This window comes from Limulus polyphemus, unplaced genomic scaffold, assembly GCF_000517525.1.
Source record: "Limulus polyphemus unplaced genomic scaffold, Limulus_polyphemus-2.1.2 Scaffold8493, whole genome shotgun sequence".
Lineage (NCBI taxonomy): Eukaryota > Metazoa > Arthropoda > Merostomata > Xiphosura > Limulidae > Limulus > Limulus polyphemus.
The window spans coordinates 13,203-21,394 of NW_013674103.1; the positions used below are offsets into that span (position 1 = coordinate 13,203).

General features: G+C 30.3%; 2 long non-coding RNA genes across 3 annotated transcripts in view; one reads left to right on the top strand and one right to left on the bottom strand.

The window, feature by feature from the left end:
- The first annotated feature begins 2,972 nt into the window (after positions 1 to 2,972).
- Positions 2,973 to 8,192, top strand: part of LOC111083185 — a 10,603-nt gene continuing 5,383 nt past the window's right edge. The window contains exons 1-3 of one of the 2 annotated variants that reach the window (XR_002608851.1): positions 2,973 to 3,013; positions 7,167 to 7,273; positions 7,568 to 7,641. This is a non-coding gene — a long non-coding RNA (uncharacterized LOC111083185). The remainder of the gene's footprint in view (positions 3,014 to 7,166; positions 7,274 to 7,567; positions 7,642 to 8,192) is intronic. The other variant, XR_002608852.1, reaches the window with a different exon arrangement.
- Positions 7,189 to 8,192, bottom strand: part of LOC111083186 — a 3,326-nt gene continuing 2,322 nt past the window's right edge. The window contains exons 2-3 of the long non-coding RNA XR_002608853.1: positions 8,052 to 8,057; positions 7,189 to 7,267 (exon numbers count right to left, since the gene is read on the bottom strand). This is a non-coding gene — a long non-coding RNA (uncharacterized LOC111083186). The remainder of the gene's footprint in view (positions 7,268 to 8,051; positions 8,058 to 8,192) is intronic.

Genomic DNA, 8,192 nt, shown 5'->3' on the forward strand with positions numbered 1-8,192 from the left:
AAAGTTACTGGAAGTTAATTAACAAACGGAGACGTAACAGTATAAAAAAGAATTAAATAGTACTTTAAAACCTATATACAATATGCACATATGTGTTTGGATGTATTCAATATACACTAATTGAAAAATTATAGATAAGTTTTATTTGTTGTAAAGCAGAAAGTTCTATAATGAGCTTTTTGTGTCTATGCCAAACTTGAGAATGGAAACATGGTTTTTAGTGGTTTGAGCTGGCACACTTACCACTGAGCCACTAGGGACTATATATATAAGTAATGTGTAAATCAATCTTAATAAGGCTCTGTCTTCCATTTCTTTTCCTACAATTTTCAAAAATAAAACTTTCATATTTTTCTATAACAATTTATCATTTTCATCTACTAAATCCTGTGATACTATCATTCTTGGCTTACCAGTAACATTTTCTCATATAACTTAAGGTTAATAATTACATCAAAACTGTATATTAATATTAGCCTGTTAAAAAGCTAATTTCTTAGAACGTTTTTGCCTAGAAATATGGAAATAACCATATATTTGTAGCTCTAATCATAAATACTTTAAATAGGCATTATATAAATTTGATAGGAGTTTATTGTACCACAGTGATGTGTTTGAAATTTTTTCACATATTTGAACAATGAAAACTAATGGTCTTAAAGTTAAAAAATAGTTTTAGCATGTAATATGAGAACAGTACCAAAATATATAGATATACATATTTTGCACCATAGACTTTTATTAATTTAAAAATCAGTGATTAGTTTTGATCAAACAATAATCTAAAATTTTGAACTTCCTGCATAAAAGTAGTCAGTGAAGGTTAGCTTGTGATGTCAATCTTGATAAACAGTTCTTGTTACACTTCTGTTGTTGTTGCATGGTTTGCTACTTCTGCTTGCAAGTGTCTTATTTTTGTGGAGTGCAGTGTAAGAACAGTGAAGGATTTTCTTTAGGTTTCTCAAAGTCTAGAAACTGAGAAAGCTGTGGATGGAAAGTGTGGGACACCAGGAGTGGGAGTTCATTGAAACAGCTTTATCATGTTTAGTTTATTTTTAATGCACAAATTAGATGAATCCTGAATTCATAAATAGTTTAAGCTTCAAACTTGATAAAACATTAAAGATAAATGTGGCATTTATCTTCAGTTATGCATGGGGAAAAGGACTGGAGAGGGATTATTGCTAGAAATACAAAGTAAAAGAGGAGTATGCCAAGGATGTGTCCTTTCCCTATGTCTATTTAATTTGTACACAGAAAACACCTTTCACAGCATTAAGAGTAATAAAGGTAATCAGATTGGTGGCATGGTGATAAACAATTTAAGATATGTTGATGACACTGTACTGATGGCTGAAACAGAACAAAACTTACAAGATATATTGAATGATGTAAAGAACACAGGAAGGAGGTATAGAATGAAAATGAATGCTAAGAAGACAAAGGGTATGCTGATAAGTAGACATGATAATAAGCCAGAAATTCAGATAAAATTAGAAGAAAAAGACATACAACAAGTAAAGAAATTCACATACTTCAGCCAGACCATAACAGGTGATGGAAAATGTGAAACTGAAATAGTGAAGAGGATTGAGGTGGCAAGAGGTGCCTTTAACAGTATGAAAACAAGTCTGACATCAAAGAGCATAATAGTAAAAACAAGGAAGAAAATAATGAAGTACTATATTTGGTCAACTCTGTTATATGGCTGTGAAACATGGACCTTGACATAAGCATTGATTAACAAACCGGAAGCATTTGAGATGTGGGTGTAGAGAAAGAGGATCCTGGATAGACAAGGTAACAACAGAAGAAGTTCTAAATATGTTGAATGTGAAAAGATATGTTGTATCAACCATCAAGAGGATGAGACGAGTCATACTAGAGGGTCAAATAGAAAGGAAAAGATACAAGGAAAGACCAAGAACAGAATAGATAACAAATATTAAAGAGTGGACTGAGATAGCAAAATATGAAAACCTGGTGATAAAAGCAAAGAACAGATAGAAGTGGAGGTTTGTGACAGATGGCACATGATGATGATGACAGGGAAAAAAAAGAAAAGAAGTGTTGTTGACAAACAACAAGGGATGCAGGTAAATAATTTAACAACATTTGGATGTGTTGTATAAATAGGTCTATATTTTATAAGTCTAAGATATGTTTTTCATATAGTCTTTACACACAGAGTTCCTGTTCATGTTGTACATGATTTCAATAACTTTTTTACTCATTTACTCATAGTTATTGTTTTTTAAATTTCTGATTAAAACTGGTTTTCAAGTTTATGGTTAACACTGTTGAATGCTGTGTATTTAGTGTTTGTAAGGTATTCATTTACAAGTATTTTATGAATTATTTAAGTAATAGGTGTGACATTGTGACTCTTTTGGAATATGCACACAATCGCATTACAATACATTTATAATAATTATTTTGTCGATCTTAGATAATGTTATTGGGCAAGGTGTGCCATCACATACTGATAACAGAAAGTGAATGTGAAATTACAGAAGTTTAGAGCTTCTGCATTAAAGCCATTTAAAATAGAAGAGCATTTTTTGACAGTTGAGATCCCAACTGTTATCCCAGTGAGTATCATACACACAGTGTTGTATTACTGTGCAGTCATTTCATATATCATACTCTGATAGAAAATAGTAATTATCATGAAATATGCTCTTACATTGTAGACAACAATAAATATTTAAGATATTTATTAAGATATTAATAAATATCAAGAAAATACTATGTAAGGGTATTAAATATACATCTTTTATATGAGAAATCAATGGCATATAAATATTTCATATCATAATATTTTAGTAATTATTATCAATAGTTTAACCAAGTGCTGTATATTTAACTAATACACGTGTCATTTTTATAAGTTGTCTCTTCATTCTATATATTTTGTTTTTAACAGTGCACAGAGCAATGCATCCAGTCACTAAAGTCTCTTTCTTAGGTCAAGGTTTGTACAGACTCTTCACTTCAGTTAAAGCTAGTGAAGGTATATAAGCAGTGTGACCTCCTCAAACCTCCAAAAATTGGCTACTGGGACCCATAAACTGCATACTACTATTATACTAGCTCTTAATTTATACTGGAACTAGACGATTTAGTTATAAAACAAAATGTAATGTTCATATTACATATATTTAGATTATGACCACTATTGAAATATAATTGTGATATATGAATATACCATATGTTTATATCTTTCTGTAATATTACAGTATTTATTCTGAATCTTTTTTTTTCTGTATATGTGCAGGTTTCACATAAATGTGGTTGAGAAAGCAAGTAAATTGGTTTTATTTCTAGTTACCTTTGTTGTTCTTGAGAGGATGTAATACCTATTACGAACAAGGAGAGCATTGCAAGTTATGACACATTGTGTAAGACTTTTGACAGCAGTGTTCTTCAGTGGTTGTTCCGGTTACAGCCCCACCAATACTGTAATGAGAATTACTAGTTGTGGGTGGAGCATGTAGCTCTAAGTAAATGCAATGTTTGTTGACAACTAAGAAACCTTGCATTTGTTTAGTCTAAGACTTCTTATTCAGTCAGATGGTCAGTCTGGAATTTTGTCTTGATAATCTTGAGAACAGTTGAAGAGAGTATCCAGTAAAAGTGATCATCTGACATAAGTAAACTGGAAGTACACACACTGTATTTGTATTTAGTGTTTCACTTTTTTCCAGTATTGCTACAACATTTAGCATTGAATCAGTTGTAAAAGTTTTTGTACTACTCTGTAATCGATTTCTTGAACAAATCTCCTATTTGTGGTTAGTGTATTACTTTCTTTCCAGTATTGTTATTTCATTTATGCATCAACTCAGTAGCAAGAGTTATAGTACTACTCTGTAATTAATATATTGAGCAAGTCCCCTGTTATCTAGTAGACTTTTCTGAGATAGCTCTGTTAATGTCTCAACCTGTTTCAAAGTAGGAGTTTTCTTCATGATTGTCATACACATTTCTGGCATGAATTGTTTTGGTTTGATAACCCTGGACAGTAGAAATATACATCCAGTGTAGGTTGATATTTCTTGTCTGATGATGACATGGTGTTTTATTTAAAGGATTTGAATGAATATTTCCATGTGGAGTAACATTTGTAACAAAGGGTTGGAAAGAAGTTTAGCAAAAGTGGCATCACACAGCTATTTACTTGGTGGTGAATTTACGTGTGTATTCACTGGCTGTTTATACATAATAATTTTGATTACTTTAATACATAACATAATAAAAAACAAAACACATCTCTAATATTCCATCTATATAATTTGCAAAATTGGAAAATTTTTACCCATGACCTGCTTGTATCAGTAGACTTGTAGATAGTATACTAGTTATCTTTAATGCATATACAAAATATTATTCTTCCTTTAAGTGTTGCTATAAAAGTTTAGGTATATGACTGCCAGTAAAAGCAAAATATCACAAGAAAGGTATTATTGGAATCCATTTAATACTATTGTGTTCCATTGAACACTAGGGTTTTGTGACACATTTTTGTGTTAACTTTAATCAAAATATAACAATACAAAGGTTTAATTTTTATAACATATACTAGTGTTGATTAATGAAAAATGACATCCAGCTCTAGTTAGCATTTATTGTTGTTATTTCATGTATTTTTGAATGTCACATTTTATATACTGTGAAATATCGAACATTTTCTTCTTATTGCAAGAGAAATCTTATACTATACTGAAATATTATAGCTAATTAATTTGTATTTGTTTTTAAAATTAGGCATTAAAATCTGTGTTTAATAGGTCTTACTTGCAGTTATGATGACATTTTATGACTGGTATTAATAAATATATAGTGAAGTATACTTTAGTCAGTTTAATATGTAAACTTTTCTTGCACAAAATTTCAATATTAAAGTGAGTCAGGCAGTTAAAAAACTAAAGTACTTAAAATATTTCTCTCTCTATGTATATTTTAACAAAATTGGTAAATTATAAAATGGACTCAAGATTATCCATAACATGTTATATAATTGTACAGTTTGTACAGAAACTTTGATTCAAAACTAGAGGTGACAACTAGAAACTAATTCAACAGATGAAGACAAATCTCTTATTTATCTAGATGTTGATATACAAGAGAAAAGGTTTTCAACAGGTAAGTTATTAAGTAAAGATTGAAAGATGAAATTAATATATGTACAATGTGATAATGAAGGCTATTGTGACTTTTGTGTATGTGTGTCAACAGTATCATTTGATTTTGTATTGCAGTTTTGGGAAGTAATTAGTGCTGATAATTAAGACATCAAGAAGAAAAATAATTTTTTCCCCTATAATGTATAAACATAACCAATGGCAAGGTTATTATAGGTGGAAACATGTTAGAAGAAACTAAAGAGGTTCAAAAAAGCTAGTTGCATATCAACTTGAAAGTGAATTTAAGATTTAGTGATGTTTTACTTTTGCTACAATATGCTCTTGAAAATTACAAGCAGAATATCAGAAAAATAAACATTTCAATATATATATGGTTGTTACTAAAGGAAATATTAAAAGAATTGAAACAAGTCTAATAATTGTTTAATAAAATTAAAAATTAAATATATTCTAAAGGAAATAACTGTTACGTCTTTGTATGTTCGTTTGTTAATTTTCCTGCGATACAAGTCCTTTCTTAAATAAAACTAGTTTATTCATCCTCAATACAACTTTGCAATACACTTAATTTCCAGTTACTTTAACTTAAACACATGCTATAATTCACAACAATTCACTCACTTTACTACCGTGCTTGACTTAATTGTCCGTCTCTATCTCCGCCTGTCAGCAACTATAGTTCCCATCTCTGTATCTGCTATCCTCGGTTCCCACTGACCGTAACTGCTGTCCTTGGTTCCCCACTCTCTCTCTCTTGTCTCCTTTGTCTAGCGCACTTATATACGATAATAGTGCCCACGTAGCCTCTTCGAGAATCTTCTAGACACTCATCACATGCTACCAGCGTCACTTGACTTCCGCTGTCGTAACAAAATCGCGTGCACTAGCGTTTTTCGCAAATCTTTTAGATAATCATTACGTGTTACCAATGTCACGTGACTTCTGCTGTCTTAACATAACATTATATTCAATTTTGCCCCACTTGTATACTGATATAACAACTTTAGAAATTTATATGACAGTTTTTAAAATAAATAGTTACATATTTTTAGAGGTTTAATAAAATTGAGTTTTGCATAAAAGAGGAATAAAAAATGTTTTTTTTTCAGATTAAATAAAATCAATTTGTATTACCAAAGCAAAAATATAAATGGATATTTCATATTATGTTACATAATTGTTGTTTAAAATATTTGTGAAAAAATGGAGATTGAAAGTGTTTATATTTTTGGGAGTTTGCGTATAGACCAATGATATTCATACAGAAAATAAAACTAAGAGATAAACACAGAAAAGCAAATTACTATTAACTGTTAGAAATTCATTTCAAGACTTAAAACATGTTCTGACTATTGGATGGAATGGAAATTGGCAGTTTTTGTTTGGTTTTTGGATCATTAAACAGTTTTAGATTATCCAGTGTTTGTTCTACTAGCAGAAATGACACCCTATGGCTGGCTGTTTATGCTAGTGATTACTAATTGTAGTATTCATATCTCATTGAAAAAAATTAGAAAAAGTTAACATTTTCTAAAAGACTTTTTTTTCTGAGAAATACTGCATGAAAAAGTGTTTGGATTATGCTATTTTCATAAATTTTACTGATATAAACTGTAGTGTTATTATATACTAAAAGTGGTACCATTTAATGAAAAAATAATAGTTTTTTAAGAACTCCAATTTCTCACTACTACATTTAAAAATTTCATCAATAAAGATAAAACCAAATCCTCATGTACAGTTCTAGTGAAAGTCATGTTCTTGTTGTGGGGAAGAGTACTTTTATTTAAAGTTTTGCTCTGTTATAAAGAAATGGTTGTTGCACATACCACAGTTATTTTTCTAAATGTCTGATTCTTGAATACCCAAAGTATGAAAGTTTTTATGGATTTTTGTTTGTGGAGCCATTCAATATATGGTGCAGGAGTTTTGGTCACATACATAGATACTGACATACATGCTGCTACTACTACTACTACATCCATTATAGTAAGATAACTGTATATTTTATTTATTCAGAATTTGTGATTCACAGTCAGATATTACAATTGGAAACCAAGTCAATGAGTGAAGAAAACTTCATGATCATCTAAATGTTGATATACCAGAAGGAAAGTTTTCTAAAGGTAAGATAGGTTAAAGACTGAAATTTTGAATTTTTTGTCCTATGGTGAAGCAGCAAATATTTTGATTTTACACTTGCTAGTATCATTCAGTATTATACCACAATCTTCATACACAACTTGTATTGGAAAAACATCAATATGTTTTCTAAAAACATGTATAAACAGAAACAATGTCAAGTTCAAAATAGATGAAAAAGAAAGATGTCTTATTATAATGAAAGTCTAGAACATTATGAGTGAAAGTAAAGAAGAAATATAGTAATATGTCAACCACATTACATCTGCCATATCTAGTGCCTAGGAGGCCTTTTGCCCAATACAGGGACTCATCAGACTGGCTGGGATAAACAGACGTGGTAATGGTCAAGGTATTATTTATATCATTAAGTTACATTAATAACAACTGTTATGATGTGAGCTATATTAATTAAGGGAATTATTTATTATTAATTATATATATTAGGTTGTCAAGAAATTAATGTCCCATTTTGAAACACTTTCATTAACCACCCTCCAAAAAACGTATATCACGTATAATAATTAAATGAACTGCCTAAACGTCACATAGGTGTAGCTTATATAATGTATAAAGTTTAATATACTGTAATCCCTTATAGTGATGGCACACAACGAGACACACATTAGGCATGTAATACTGTTTGAATACAAGAAGTGAAACAATGCCTCTGTAGCCACAAAGAATATCAAAGAAGTTTATGGAAATATTTTGAATGTTTGTAAGTGTCAACGATGGTTCAGCAAATTTTGTTCAGGTGACTTTAGCCTTAAAAAGTGTGATGGCAGGGCTCAACATGTTGGAATTGACATCGATGCTCTGAAGACGCTTGCTGAGTCTAACCCAAGACAACACACACACTCTTGAAATGGCCCTGAAATTGCATGTCTCTCATGAAACAAT